The sequence below is a fragment of the Nomascus leucogenys genome, chromosome 16, assembly GCF_006542625.1.
Source record: "Nomascus leucogenys isolate Asia chromosome 16, Asia_NLE_v1, whole genome shotgun sequence".
NCBI lineage: Eukaryota > Metazoa > Chordata > Mammalia > Primates > Hylobatidae > Nomascus > Nomascus leucogenys.
Window position 1 is genome coordinate 55138748 of NC_044396.1, and position 16592 is coordinate 55155339.

At 41.1% G+C, this 16592-nt stretch overlaps 1 protein-coding gene across 1 annotated transcript in view; it reads left to right on the plus strand.

Moving 5' to 3' along the window:
• The first annotated feature begins 614 nt into the window (after window positions 1-614).
• Window positions 615-16592, plus strand: part of ATP6V1C1 (ATPase H+ transporting V1 subunit C1) — a 53876-nt gene continuing 37898 nt past the window's right edge. The window contains exon 1 of the mRNA XM_003256081.4: window positions 615-823. The gene's annotated coding sequence lies outside the window, so the exon portion shown is untranslated. The remainder of the gene's footprint in view (window positions 824-16592) is intronic.

Genomic DNA, 16592 nt, shown 5'->3' on the forward strand with positions numbered 1-16592 from the left:
AACTCTGTGTTCTAAATTAGGACATTACTATCTATCTCCCCAAGCTAATGAAATAAGCAGGGTTCCTGGGAGGAGCTTGTTACCTATTTTTCTCCAAAGGACATGCTTTCCCCTGTCTATGCCTCTGTCCTAAAACCTTCTTTGGTTTCCCACTATCTAATGTGGTTTCAACTATTTTTGAGGCGCTTTCGTGGCAAGCAGTGATTCTCTCCAGTAGGCAATCCTAAGAACGAGCGCAGTGCTTGGCGCACAGTAAATGCTCCATGGACCATTTATGAAATTAAGTCTAAGTGGACTTCAGGAAAATGTGAATCTGCTGAAATGAACTACTAGCCAGTATATTACGTAGAAAACCCAGCTGACGAAGAAAACCCCAAGCGGAGAAGCCCTTGTAGGGGGCTGGAGACAATTTCTGACCCGCAGAAACCTGAAGTGGCGCTGACGTTTACAAGTGGTGGACAAACCCGACCTGCAACACTGGAAGAAGCGGAAGACCCCACCCACTCTGGAACAACAGCGATCAGCCCCGACTCTGGGGTCCCCTTGGCGCCCCGTAGCCTCCTAGTCCCGCCCGTCTCCCAAGGCCCGGCAGTGGCAGCGGCTGCGGCTGCGCAGTGGGGCGGGCGTAGGCGGAGCGGCGCGCGCCGCGGTCAGCTGACTGCTGAGCTGGCACGTGACTTGTTCTGTGGTCGCTCGGGTAGAGGAAGCCGTGAGGTCGGAGCTTAGGTCGGGAAGGGATGGAGCGCTGAGCCGATAGCGTCCGCTAGGCTGCCTGCCTCCGTACCTGCTACTGCTGCCACTTCCTCGTTTGACACCTTCCTGGGTCAGTGAGCGATGGCTCTCCCCGGATGGGGAGTCCTGGTCAGGCCGAAGCTTGCGCTGCGGTCGCCGCCTGGGAGGGATGGGGGCGGGTGCGGGGGCAGAGACCGTGGCGTTGGAGCTGGAGCTGGCTGGGTGGCTGTGTCTGCTTTCTCGGCGCCAATTCACCGTCTTGGGCCTAGGTTCCGTCTCCAAGGAAGAGAAGGAGGGAAAAAGAGAAAGAGCTCTCGTTAGTAGTTAATGACAGGCAGAAAGGAGACATACAGCGGTCTGGGACCTTCTTGGGTAGGAATGCACGCCGCCTGATTGATTGAGGGGGATGAAGTGACAGAGAGGTCCAGGTGAGGCTATGGAGTGGTGTGTGTGAGGTCACAGCTAGCACAAGTGCCTTCACTGGGTGTGTGTGTGGGGGGCGCGGGTGTCGGGGGGTCGGGGGTGGTGGGATGACAGTTTAAAGGCCTAGGAGCCCCTCACTGCAGGCAAGGAACCCTCACAGAGTACACAAGGTCCCTCTAGGAATGGGAAAGAACAGGAATCCAGAGAACTCAACTATTTTTTAGTAGAATGGGGGAGGGTAGGCAAAAAAACAAAACAAACCCCTAGAAAAGAACTTGGTGAGAGTCACATAAGGCATATGGAATCACTTGAGAAACAGGAGTAAGGGGGAAGGTAGTATTCTTTTCAGAGGAAAATTCTGGTATGTTAGGGAAAAAATCACATGCTTCAGTGAGAGCCCAGTACCAAGCACCGCTCTGGGAATGGAACGGTGGGGTGTGAACAGTCTATCCTTAGGAGTTCGCACTAATGTTGGAGAGAAAAGTCACACACAGGACACGTTAAAATACGATGCAGTTTATATATAATTACCAAAAAGAGAATGCGAAGTGCTTTGAAAGTGTGGAGCAACGACACATGTGTAAACTGGCACTATGGGAAAATATTCTGGAGGAAAGAAAACGAGTCTTGGCAAGCCCTTAGGATTTGAACAGGTTGAGAGAAATGGGGATAATTTTACAGGCAGGGAAAGCCACAGGATTTGAAAGCCTGAAGATGGGGGTAGGGAATGCTTCTGGGGAAGTAAGAAGTCTAGCTTTTATAGTGGATTTGCACTGTGGAGGAGTGGGAAAGAAAGTTGGGAGTCAGGTAACGAGGACTTTTGAATGGTAGTCGTTTACTTATTCGTGCAAATAATGTGTATTGAATACATGCTATATGCAGGTACAGTGCTGATGGTAGGGTTTAGAAAATTGTCTTTATAGAGCTTACAGGCAAGCAGAGGGGATGGATTTTAAAAATCAAACAAGCGTGAAATGTGCTTTGAAGGAATAACAGTGGTATGAAAGAGTGTACTAGGGGCATGTGTATTATGAAAGATTTTTAAAAGGCATTGCTAAGAATATGACTTTTTAAAAATTAAAAAAATTTTATTTATTTTCTTCATACCCTCTCCCTCTGAGAGGATGTGACTTTTGACCTGAGATCTGAAAAGAGACTGAAAAGGGAATGTGAAGGTGTGAGTGAAAAGAACATTCGAGGCCTGACAGGGTGGCTCATGACTATAATCTCAACGTTTTGGGAGGGTGAGGTGGGAGGATTGCCTGAGGCCAGGAGTTCAGGACCAGCCTGGGCAACATAGTGAGACCACCGTCTCTACAAAAAATAAAAAAATAACTAGTTGGGAGTGGTGGTGTGTGCCTGTAGTCTTAGCTGCTCGGGAGGCTGAGGCGAGAGGATCATTTGAGCCCAGTAGTTCGAGGCTGCAGTGAGCTGTGATCATGCCACTGCACTCCCTCCTGGGAAACAGAGCTAGACCCTGTCTCTGAAAAACGAAAAAGGAACATTTCAGGCTGAAGCAACAGCATATGTCAAGGCCCTGAAATGTGAACAGGAAAAAAGCTTTTCAGCGTTTTTGAAAGGCTAGCCTGGCTGAAACGGGGAGGGAGAGAGGCAGGTGGAGAAAGCTGGGATCAGGCCAAGCAGAGCTTTCATTCTAAAAACAGAAGGAAGCCAATGAAGATTACAGGCAGTGGATTGAGACAGGTTGTGGCTTTTTTTTGGTGGGGGGAATAATGTGGAGGGTGGCAAAAGTGAATGAGGGGAGACCCGCTCAAGGGAACATTGTTGTAATCCCCTGAAGGATTTGAAGACAGGATACCTTCTCTCTGCACTGAGGACTTCAGAATGTTTAACTGTACTCACCTTTAGAGGGTTCAGGACTTGGGGAAGGGAAAGAATGATTCGATTCTATTTGTACCCTTCACAGGGTAGTTGTAACTACCCTCGAGGCAGTCCTGAAGTACATAGCGGAGGCTCTTTTGCAAAAATTTGTTTTGGCTTTTCAAATTTATCCTTTTGTAAGGTCGTCTATTTCAGCATATCTTTTATTGAAATATAGTTACAGGGAGGGATCACTTTCATATTTATTTTGTTCTCACAGTTCTTTGAAAGACAGTGGATGAAAATGCTATTTATTGTATAGATGGGAACCTGGAGCTAGAGAAACAGGTAAAGTGATTTGGCTGAGTCCGGAGTAACTGCCACAATTTTCTTTCTTTTTTTTTTTTTGGGGGGGGAGAATGGGGTCTCGCTATATTGCCCAGGCAGGTCTCGAACTCCTGGGCTCAAGCTATCCTCCCGCCTCTTGCCTCCCTGAGAGCTGGGATTACAGGCATGAGCCACCGCGCCCGGCACTGCCACAGTTTTCTGACTGCTGATGTATTCCTGCTGATTACCTACACAGTACTAACCACAGTCACATCTAGAGAAAAGGGCGAGTTTTTTGAAGTGCACAGTAGTCTTTGATTCAGCATTTTTGTTTTTTTTGCAAACTTCTCCCTGAAGATTCAGCACTTTTGATGAACTTTTTCTAGTAGAACAGCTTCAAAGGAATTGGCAATGGTGGGCTATGTCTTATCTATAATCTTGGGTAGAGCTGTTCAATTTACAGTTCATCTGGAGGAAATAGTGAACAATAAGGTGAACTGAAAGTGCTCAGGTTGTCAATCACAGTTCTTTGGCAACAAGTGAGTCTCAAATTATGCTGAAGACTGAGCCTCAGGGTTCTGTCTCGGAAGTCCTGGATCTTTTTTCTCTTTTGGTATACCTTGTAGGAACTAGATAAAATCTAAAGAAACAGTACTCAGGATCTAACTAAATGCTGAGAGCTAGATAGGGTAATTCAGCTTTTAAAACTTGGCACAAAATACTAATTTTTATTTTTTTGGTATATTAGTCTTAGGAGCCTCGTGTACATTAGTTTTTGCAACCTAAAAACAAACTTCAGGGCTTCAAAAATCTGATTTTGTGATTATTTCCACAACTCATGAGATAATACCATTAGCCGACTGGAATGCCAAAGTAAACCTTTGCCAAAGGTCTCCATGTAGTTTACCCGTCCCTAAGCAGCAAGACTTCTTTTGAACTTGATTCTGCTTAGGAGTACTACAGTTTTGACTGAGTACCTCCTGCTTAAAATTTTGCTCTTGTACATATTTAAATCTATCTACAGGTTACATCTTTTTCACTCTTTGGGTGTGGAATTATATATCATTTATAAATTAATTCATGTTAGATTTCCATTTTTCATCAATTTTTAAAGACAGACATAGTATAAACATTAGCATAGTGCCCTTGGGATGCTTAGGCAGTGAACCAAGGCGGTCTAAAATTTCCTGTTGACGTGAGTGATTCTCGGAACTAGAAATTTCAAACTATATTCTTGATGCTGAAACAAATTTTTTTTCCAGCAGTACATCTACTTCTAACATTATACCATGTGCAAATGTACTATGCGTTTATTGAGTTAAAAAAATAAGCCAGGTAGGCAGTGGAGGGGAGGTGCTTTGTTTACTATGCATTTATTGAGTTAAAAAAATGAGCCAGGTAGGCAGTGGAGGAGAAGTGCTTTGGTTACATCAGGGGATAAAAGAGTATTAACTGTATATCTAAAATGTGGGGTGTATGTGTGTGTGTGTGTGTCTGTGTGAGTATGTTTGTGTATTTGAAAATAAAATGCTAGGTAAGTGATGTTTTATAGAAAGGGATCAATGTATCTTCTAAGGTATTTTAAGCAGACTATCAATGAATAAGAAGTTGTAAATTAAGGCGTGTTAACAGGTGGTTTAACTTTACCATGAAAGGTTTTCCTTTTGAATCAGCCCATAGTTTAGTGTTTCTATGTGGGTGCTCTTGGCAGTTTGGAGGTCTGTTTCGCCCCTACCCACTAAATGCTGATTAGCGATCTCCACATTGGGACAACCCAAAATGCTCCCATACATTTCCAGACTCTTGGAGGAGAGAGGCACTATTTGGTGCAAAACATGTATGTGGTGTCATTGTTTATTTGTTGGACAAATATTAAGATGTTGAGGATACAGAGGTTAAAAGTAATATTTTAATAAACTGCATATAATGGAATTCAAGTAATTTAAAATCCAGTTTTTGATGTTTTAATGTAACTCCTTTAGTATAAAATTACTGAAACTATATCCTAGTATTTCTTTGAGGCACTCGTCTTTTGTAAAACTGCGTGAATAACTCAAATAGAGTCCCCTCAATCCCAATAAAATGTAGTCACTAAATGTCTTTGGGCAACTAATTTCACCAGCTGTTCCCTCATTTGCAAGTGGGGGTGGTGATAACATATCTTTTGAAGGAATTAAGTACAAAATTGCTTTAGTAGATGCAAGTGCTTATCACTGGGCACAACATGTGGTACATATTCAGTGATTGTTGTTACCAGTAAACAGAATCTCAAGCTTACTTAGGGTCATGAATTGGAGAAAACTAATCTTAAAGTCTTTAAGTTGGTGAATTTCAGGCCAAAATACATTGTATTGGAGATATCAGCACCTTCTAGCAGAATGTGGTACCGTGGTCCGGTCACTATTATAAATTGCCAGCCCTGAAGAAAAGGGAAGTCATGTTTTGGGAGCCATGAGTGTAGATTCAGGGAATCCCCTGGCATGGAAGGAATTATTTGCCCACTGGGTCACTGCTGAGTTGCCTGTGCAGAGGAGGAGTCTCTAGAAGCTGAGAAGGTTTTGGTGATTACTTGCAGTAATGGGTGTATGACAGGGCCCTCCTGGGCATGTCTGCCAATTCAGCAGCTTTACCAGCTGTTACCAGAAGTTACTAGAAACTTTACCAGAAGTTACTAGAAATTTTCCAACATTGTATTAACATCCCCAGCCCCCACTCCACAATGTCACAGTGTGTTTCCGGTTTTTATGATAGGCATCTGCGTGAAAGTAAGGCTTTGCTTTTACAGATTGCTTTCTAGGCAAATGTGGAATAAAAAAATTGTAGTTGATAAAATGTGTCTAATAAAGATTAAATTGCCTTTCATATTTAAGTATATTTATGGCAAGAAATTATGGTAGTCTTAATAGGATTTTAGAGCATTTATAGGCATTGTTTCTGTTGAAAACAAAACATGGAATATTTAAGATTTATTTAAGAAAGGCGAGGCCAGGCGTGGTGACTCATGCCTGTAATCCCAGTACTTTGGGAGGCGGAGGCAAAGGGCGGGCGGATCACTTGAGGTCAGGAGTTCAAGACCAGCCTGGCCAACATGGTGAAACCCCATCTCTACTGAAAATACAAAAAATAGCTGGGCGTGGTGGCTCGTGCCTGTAATCTCGGCTACTCAGGAGGCTGAGGCAGAAGAATCGCTTAAACTCAAGAGGCAGAAGTTGCAGTGAGCTGAGATCACTCCAGCCTGGGCAACAGAGTGAGACTCCATCTCAAAAAAAAATAAAAAGGCATATTTTCTGACAATTTTAAAATCTCATTTCGTATGAATCATGGACGTATTCCTTGAAAGGTAAAATCCCCCTTTTAGTTACTGAAAATGTTTAAACAAGTTGTATTATGAGCAAGCCCCTCCCACAATCCCAATTAAGATGCTTCTGTTTTGAAGGATAGAATTTTTACATTCAAAGAGGAAGCAGTTATTTTTACTTTTTATATGTATAGTGTTAGTGATTTCTAGGGTAGGATGTGGCAACTTTTCAACTGAGTGGATTGTGGTAAATGTTTCGCACAGATCAATTCTGTTAAAAGTTGATGTGCACACTTGGAAGGCTATGTGATATTTCACTGATAGCTGAGGTATGCCTTCTTGTGCTTCTTAAAATAAGCTGCTTTAGTAAACGGTATTTTCAAGTACTGAAAAGGAAGTTGTTCTGCATGGAGACCACCTTCTAGGCTTAATTTATTGTGAAATTTAATTTACTGTGAAAGGTGATTGCATTTCAGAGACCACGGTTTGGTTAAGTGTCGGAGCACTTAGTGGAGTGCGGTACTGTTTTCTGTGGTTGCCCCTATCTTGGGTCAATCCCATACCTTCCACTTACAGAAGCAGTGCCAGCAGATGTCTTGTTCAGGCTTATAAGCACCCCCCCCCACCCACCTTCTATGTTGTAATAGTTATTGTTTTATTGTGTTTATATGCAAATCAATTGTGGTAGGAAAATAATCCATAGCCTTCAAACTCTCAGAAGTGGGAGATAAAGTAAATAAAATTAACAGTTCCAGAGCTTTGGATCCAGGTTTTTTTTTTCCCTTTCCTCACACTTTTTTCCCTTCCATGTTGAAAAATAATTGTTACTTTTTTTTTTTTAAGCAGCACACATTGCAGTCAGACAAAATAGAAGTGCCTACAGAATTGACTAGTATTTCCCTTGTGCCTCCCTGTATTCTTCAGTGTTTTTTTCTGTCTTAACATCTACATGAAGTCTTCCACCATCCCTGCACACACACAGACCTGCCTACTTATAAGACCTGCCACCCTCTCCCACCCCCAATTGTAAGCTCCATGAGGACAGGGTCTACATTTTATTTGTTTTGTTTCTCAGAGTCTATTACAGTTTTGGGAACTTAAGCACCCAAAATTTTGTGAGATGAATAAGAGCTTAAATTGAGAACAGTTAAAGTCAGATGAGACGTGTGACAAAACATAAAATAGATGTCTAATGCTGTTAATGACATGAGTGTAAGTAGACATGTGGGAGAAGTAGTGGGATTATAGTTTGGTGCATGGATGGACTTAGTTGGGAAAATCATTTTGTTAAGGGAGGCTTGGGTTGGCTTAAACTGGAAGAGAGAAATTTGTTTTGTGTGAAACGATCAAAGGCAGGGTAGGAAAGAGAAGGAGGCCTGAGGTCAAGATGGATAAAGAGAGCTCAGGAAGAATGCGAGGATAAGGCAGAAAAACTCAGACAGGGACGCTAGTAGTGATGACAGTGAAGATTGGCAGATTTGAGTTTTGTTTCCAAGAAAGAAGCAGGACTAGGGGTGTATGTTTTGGTGAGTTGCTCAGCCTTCTGTCCATAGCCTTCAAGAGTATTGCCATTTCTTGTAACATTAAATATACTGTATAATCATAGAAATGCCTGTCTTGTTACAATGGTTCTGAAATTTGGGTGAATTACCTGAGGGACTTAAAATAGGAAAAAAGAATCCTGGGCCTCACCTAGTATAGGTTCAGGTAATGAGTTTGGGAGCAGAAGAGGATCCTGGATATTGTAATCCAATCCTCTCATTTTACAAGTGAAGACATTTATGCAGACAATTATATGCAGAACTGGGATTAGATTCCAAGTCTTCATATCCTCAGTGCAGTGCTCTGGCGATTACATTGTGCTTCCTGAAACTGACATTTGAGTTTTCTTTGACTGTGATTCCCAGTGAGGTAAAAGGGCCGTTTACCAACTTTGATCACATCTTCAGACGTAGCTACAATTAACCAGCTTTGCCCTTCTCTTTTGTATGAACTCCAGGGCTCTTTGTTATGATGTCATTTAATGGTCTCTAAACTGTTCAGTGTTTTCAAATATGAGGATATTGCCCTAATAAGGATGTGGTGGGGCGTTTTTTTGTTTGTGTTTACATGTAATAATTTATTATTAAAAAATTAGGAAACATATACAGAAAGGATGAAAACAAACATTCATAATCACTCCCAAGAGGTAATTGTTAACAGTTTTTTTTTTTATAATTTAATGTTTATACCTATGCATATCCTTATTTTCTTTCTTAAGATTGGCATAGCTAGGCCAAAGGATATGCGCATTTTGTGGGTTTTGATAAATATTGCCAAATTGTGTTCCATAAATTGCCCATCTTTTGTCCTTCCTTCCTTCCTTCCTTCCTTCCTTCCTTCCTTCCTTTCTCTCTCTCTTTTTTTTTTTTTTTCAAGAGTCTCTCTCTCTCACCCAGGCTGGAGCGAGAGGTGTGATCTTGGCTCACTGCAGCCTCCGCCTCCTGGGTTCAAGCGATTCTCTTGCCTCAGCCTCCCAAGTAGCTGAGATTACAGATGCGTGCCACCACATCTGGCTAATTTTTGTATTTAGTAGAGATGGGGTTTCACCCTGTTGCCCAGGCTGGTCTTGAATTCCTGACCTCAGGAGATCCACCCGCCTCAGCCTCCCAAAGTGTTGGGATTACGGGCATGAGCCACTGCGCCCAGCCCATCTGTTGTTTCTCATCTGCAGAATTTTCTTGGGCTCCCATATGATGTGTAATTATTTTAGATTATTTTAGAAATAGATGATGCAGTGTATCTAAGATATATTTTAGATATTTTATTAATGATGACAAATTGTTATAGCTGTATTCATGCTTTATTTTATTAAAAAAAATTTTTTTTGAGATGGAGTCTTGCTTTGTCACCCAGGCTGGAGTGCAGTGGCACAATCTCGGCTCACTGCAACCTCCACCTCCCGGGTTCAAGTGATTCTCCCACCTCAGCTTCATGAGTAGCTGGGACTAAAGGCATGCGCCACCATGCCCAGCTAATTTTTGTATTTTTAGTAGAGACAGGGTTTTACTATGTTGGCCGTGGCTGGTCTCGAACTCCTGAGCTCAAGTGATCCGCCTGTCTTGGCCTCCCAAAGTGCTGGGATTAAAGGTGTGAGCCACTGCACCTAGCCTATTAATGCTTTTAAATAAATTCATGTTTTACCCATCAAGATAGCATGCCATACATTTGCAAATAAATGGCACATAAGTGAATGTTGGAGACATTTATTCAAGCTGCAGCTGTTTTTTTTTTTAAACAAAAATGAACATTTTCCTTGTTAGTACAAAAGCAATACATGTTGTGTTGTTGTGTTCCATTTTTCACAAACACAGTAGTACTCCAGTCTTTTAGCCTAGATTTGGTAAATTTTTGGCATTTATTGTTGTCAGTCCTGTTTTCTGTTAAATGTTAAATCATGGGGCTGAGAGAGGCTGTGAGGTTGTGGCTGAATTCCTGCATAGAAACAAACCGAACAGTTAGAAAAACCGAACACTCGTGAATAATACATACAACAAAACTAGATGAGACTTCAGTTTTTGTCTGCGATGGAGTAACTGGTACCATATTTGCATTTCCACCATAAACAATTACAAATCTGGACAAGATATATTAAAAAACTGCTTCCAGACATTGGACAACAGGCAGTATGGGAGCAGAGTGAAAGGAAATGAGCTGTGTAATTCCTCCTGCTTTTTCCTGTAGACTCTTTCTGCACCGTGTTTTAGGAAGGGAACACGTGTGTAGAGCATCTTGGTCTTGCTGAGTCAAGGAGACTGGACTTGGGGAAGGTTTATCTGGCTGGAATTTGCAGGTGGGATTGACAGAGAGAGGGAGCTAGGCAGAGAAATAAACACCAGAAACTTATAGAGGGGTCTCTGCAGGAGCTCTAACAAAGAATGACCAGAGAGCTTTAAACTGAAGAATTGCCAGAGCTTATGGTGCTGGGAGGCATTTGAATTCTGACCAGATATGGGAGAGAGACCTTATTGAATACCTGGGACGTTCAATAGAATCCCCAAAAGGTTAGATCTTGGTATCAGAGACTAAGTTAGCCCTAGAGTAAGGCCTTAGATCTATCCTAACAATGTTTGAAAACAAGCCTTGGGTGGATCAAGCTGATCCTCCCCTAACTTACCTGCCCACCAGAACAAAGTACAACACTCTTAAAAGGAAGACAGCAAAGTCCAGTGATAAACAGTACAAAATTTTTACAAATATGCTCAGTGTTTTAACAGAAAACATGAACATAATGAGGAAAGAAATGGAAGATATTTTAAAAATGGAACTTAAAGCAAAAAAATACATAAGAAGTGAAATATTCACTGGTGAGAAGAGTAACAGATTAGATACTCCAAAGAAAAGGTCAGCAAACTAGAAGATACAGCAAGAGACTGTGTTAGTCTTATTTGTTGCCATAAAGGAGTCTGTGAGACTGGATAATTTATAAAGAAAAGAGGTTTTTTTGGCTCACAGTTCTGTAGGCTGTGCAAGCATGGCATCCAGATCTCAGCTTCTCATGAGGCTTCAGGAAGCTCTTGAGTCATGGCAGAGGGGAAGGGGAGCAGGAGTGTCACATGGTGAGAGAAGGAGCAAGAGTCAGGGGGAAGGTAACAGTCAGATCTCATAATAACTTCTTACTATGGGGAGGGCATTCTCTTTTTAACAATCAGATTTCAAGGTAACATTACTACAGGGAGGGCACCAAGCCATTTATGAGGGATCTGCCCCATGACCCAGACACCTCCCACCAGGCCCCAGCTCCAGCATTGGGGTTTATTCAACATGAGATCTGGGGAGGATAGACATCCAAACTATATCACTATCCAAAGTAAGCCACAGTAAGAAAAACAACTGAGAAAAATGAATGAAAGCTCAGTGACCTGTGGAGCAGTATCAAGTGGTTTAACATACATGTGATCTTGTTTCAAAAGAAGGAAGTGAAGGCAAAAAAACTGAGGAAAAATAATGACTGAAAACATTTCAAATTTGATGAAAACTGTGAATGGATCCAAGAAACTCAACAAACTCCAAGCAGAGTAAATACTTGTGACCTTGGGATAGGCAGATTTTTCACACGCTACAGAAAGCATATATTGTAAAAAAAAAAAAAACAAAAAAAAAACTGATAAATCGGACATTGGCAGAATTGCAAACTTCTATTCAAAAGCATCATTAAGTCAAGCCACAGACTGAGAGAAAATATGTAAATATATATATTTCACAAGGAAATTGTGTCAAGATCATATAAAAATTTTGTGCAACTCAGTAAGTGAATCCAGTTTTTTAAAAACTGGGCAAAAGACTTGAATAGAAAATATACAAATGGAAAATAACATGAAGAGCTCCTGAATTCATTAGTCCACATAGAAATGCATCATGGAAATGCAACATAACCCTGCAACCCACTGGAATGGCTAAAAATGAAAAGACCAAGAACACTAAGTGTTGGTGGAGCATCCGGAGCCTGAATACCTTGCTAATGGGAGTATAAAATGTTATATATCTGCTTTGGAAAACAGTTTAGCAGTCTCCCCTCCCCTCCCCTTCCTTTTTTTCTTTTTCTTTTTCTTTTCTTTCTTTCTTTCCTCACTCTGCTGCCCAGGCTGGAGTGCAGTGGCATGGCTCACTGCAACCTCCACCTTTTGGGTTCAAGCAATTCTTGTGCCTCAGCCTCATATGTAGCTGAGATTACAGGCCTGCACCACCACACCTGGCTAATTTTTGTAATTTTAGTAGAGATGGGGTTTCAGCGTGTTGGCTAGACTGGTTTCGAACTCCTGGCCTCAAGTGATCCACCTGCCTCAGCCTCCCAAAGTGTTGGGATTACAGGTGTGAGCCACCACACCTGGCCAATTTCTTATAAAGTTAAATATACATTGATCATTCAACTTAGAAATTCTACTTTTAGAATTTTTTATCCCAGAGAAAAATATATCTTCACAAAAAGCTTTGTAGAGGAATGTTCATAGAATCTGTATTCTTAGTGGTCCCAAACCAGTAGTAACAATCTAAATGTTCATCAACTAGTGAATGTATGAACAGACTATAGTAGATGTATGTGGTAGAATACTAAGTAATAAAACAGATTGAACTACTAATACATACAACATGGACAGATATCAAAGACTTGCTGAGCAAAAGCCAGGTACAAAAGAGTATCTAGTGCCTGCTTCCATTTACAAGGAAATTCTAGATCAGGCAAAACTAATCTATAGTGACAGAAAGCAGACCAACATTTGCCCAGGGCTGGCAGTGAGGTAGGGATTGACTGGACTGAGTGTGAGGGAAGGTTTGGGGATGATAGAAGTGTCCTTAATCTTGGTTTTGACAGTGCTCACACAGGCATATACATTTGTCAAAAACTCATCAAACTCTTATAATGGGTGCATTTAATTCTATATAAATTATATTTTAATAAAGTTGATTTTATAGAAAAAACAGGGGAAGTGAGGGAAGCTAACCAACTATAATCCAGGTGCTTGATGTTATCTCATTTAATCCTCACAGTAGTTTTTGTTGAAGAATATTCAGCAAATATCTTCTGAGATTCTACCATGCTGGTCTCTGTGCCAGGTACTGAGGATAAAGTGGTGAGCAAAAACTATCATGATTTCCACTTACCCTCCTGGGCAGTTTATTTGAAAGACAGATACTAGTAAAAAGTGCTCCCTCACCCCCAGAGAAATACTGCAAAGAAGGTGCTATGAGAGCATATAATACATTCATCCTTAGCATATAATATATGCTGTCATATGATATATGACGAGACACATACTATATAATATACCTTGTATAATATATAAGATGCTTTATGTGCCCCAGTTTCTTTGTAACTACTACCCCTCTAATGGGGTTTCTCTAACTACTAAGTGAGTTAATACACGTGAAGTGTTTTGACTGGTGCTAGTAGATAGGAAGTGCCCAGTAAGTGTTGGCTGCTATGAACATTTGACAGTTCTAATTGTCTAATACTGCAGGGGTATATCTATACTAACTCAGGGAACACTGGAGTAGGACTACATATTGGGGAAGAGATGATAAGTTTGACTAGAAGCATTGGGTTTTAGCTGCTTTTGAGACATTCAGGTGGAAAATGTCTTGTAGTCAGATGTGGATACTGGTTGAGTACAACTGTAGATGCTGCAGAGGGCCCTGGGCTGGAGACATACATTTCAGAAAGTGTCCAGCATCTAAACTAGAATTGCCTGAAGTGTAGAGATCGTCATCAAGAAAGGTGCTATACACACACATTCTCACATACACACACACACACACACACACACACACACAGAGAAAGAGAAGACGGACATAGACCTGGATCAGAGCCTTGAGAAACTACCATTTAATCAGGGTGCCTTTTTGATCATCATCTCCTCTGTTTAGCATACGATTTGCTACATTTAGGCCTGACTTCCTTCGTATTCAAGATAAAATAAAGGGAAATAATTATGAGTAAAAACAAGCAGTGAAGAAGGTGGTGTCAGGTTCTTGGCGAGTTGATAACAAATGGCCAACAATTTTGACAATTTGTTTCCTTGTTTCCTTGCAGCTGAGAGAAAAAGGGAAATATGTTTAGCAACATGGATTCCATTTTCTGATGAGTAAAGACATACATATTTATCTGCAAAGATAAATTTTGTTTGAAACTAAACTTAAATTGTTCTTAAATTTCAAGGATAATTTTTTTTTTTTCCTTTTTTTTTTGAGATGAAGTCTTGGTCTGTCACCCAGGCTGGGATGCAGTGGCTCCATCTTGGCTCACTGCAACCTCTGCCTCCAGCGTTCAAGTGATTCTCTAGCCTCAGCCTCCCGAGTAGCTGGGATTACAGGCGCATGCCACCGTGCCTGGCTAATTTTTTGGATTTTTAGTAAAGACATGGTTTTGTCATGTTGGGCAGGCAGGTCTTGAACTCTTGATCTCAGGTGATCTGCCTGCCTCATCCTCCCAGCGTGCTGGGATTACAGGCGTGAGCCACTGTGCCTGACCTCAAGGAGAAATTTTTTTACCTGAATTGTGTAAGTGACAAGTTGAGAGTGGACATTGTTTAAAAATGGAAAAAACAGATTTTGCAAAATACTGATGATGTTACTGTCATAGGAAATTGTTACATTCCTCCTTAGGTACTTAAGTAGCTTGTCTTTCCTGTTAGGCTCTTTACTTAGAGTTAGTTTGCTTTGACGAGGGGTAGAAGAACTGAGGCCATGGCTTTCCCTGAAGTACAGATAAGTTCTTTATCAAACCCTCTTTTTTATATTTTTGACTTTATTCACCCTTGACATAAAAGACAAAGGCTTACTTAGGAACCTGCAACTCTACCAATTTTTAATTTTTACTGTAAAGTGTTTTCTGGAAGACTAAAAAACACTTTTTAAAAACATGTTGTTTTTTTTTGCCTTTGTTTTATCTCTAAATCAGACTTTTTGATTGGTTCCATCATTGTTATATTTGAATTTGAATTTTATTTATTAATTCAACAGGCATTTATTAAGTCCCTGCTATTGCCAGGAATTTAGTGTATTCCGGCTCTCAGGGTTTCACAGAGAAGAAGATATGATTCTAGCTCTTCAGGATTTCTCAGTAAGGTGGAGAGGAAAATATGTTATAAAAATGAGGGAGAATATGATGAGTGCGTAGTAGGGGCATTTATAAAGTATAAGTAAGCAAAGGATATTTCTCATCTGGGATATGGGGGAGAGTCTTGGGAGGTAGGATGGGGTGGGGCAGCAGCTAATACAGTCAACCCCAGGAAGGGCGGCCGCATGGAAAGGGGAAGGTCTAGGTACATTATTTTATTCATACTTTCCAACAGCTGGGTGAAGAGATGTGTTGTATTCCCACTTTACAGATGAGGAAACTAGTAATGGGGTAGAGTCAGAGTTTTAACTGTTGCAGGACTCCAAAGTTTGTGTTCCTTCCGTCATGATCTGGCAGGTCCATCGAATCTCTAGTATCTGATCTCTAGTCTCAAAATGTACTTTGAGTCTCAAATTTTGTGTGTGTGTCCTTTCGTTTGGAGGAATCGTTGTTCCTTCTAGAAGGTAGGATGGTTTTGGATGCTGGGTGATGCTGCTTTAGAAATTGCGATGATCCTGGATGAAGGGAACAAGGAAAGGAAGCTTGGATCCTTTTATCAGAATTCACTGGACGAACGGTGCTCTGAGCCTGGAACCAAATGTAGGGTGAAGGTGTTGAAGCTTACATGTGGATTTCTCTTCAAATAGGAGAGCCCAGCTGTACCAGAGCACAGAATATTCTTTTCTCTTAGTGTGACACAATAGAGAGAACATGGCCTTTAGAGTCAAACACAACTAAATTTGAACCCCATCTGCCAGTCGTGCAACCTTGGGTAAACTACTAACCTTTCTGTGTATTACTGCCTATCTCATGGGTTGTAGTGAGAATGGAATAAAATGATGTATGAGAAGTGAAAAGCACAACATCAGACTTAGAAGGCACCTTTTCCTTCCTTTCCTCCTCATCTTCCAACACCTAGGCTCTAGGGAGGTCTCAGTTAAAAGCTAGAATTATGAGCACAGTGGCTCACACTTGTAATCTCAACACTTTGGGAGGCTAAGGCAGGAGGATTGCTTGAGGCTGGGAGTTTGAGACCAACCTGAACAACATATCAAGACTCCATCTCTACAAAAAATAAATTTTTTAAAGCTAAATTAGAGAACTTCTATAATATTTTTAGACTATAGTTTTGATCAGAATTTATGATGACATTATTTCCTTTGATCCTAATAAAAGCTCAGTGAAGTAGATAGGGCAGGTATTATTTATAGATGAGAAATGGGGTCCTCTTTCCTATTCCTTGAAATCCTTTGGAAGCCTGTTAGAAGAAAAGATTTTCTGGAACTCTAAGTAGTATGATAGTGACATCTACTGTAATAGCTCATATTATTACAATCTTTGAGGAAGCTGCAGTTTAGATAATTTAGCACTATCATCAGGAAGAATTTAACAGTT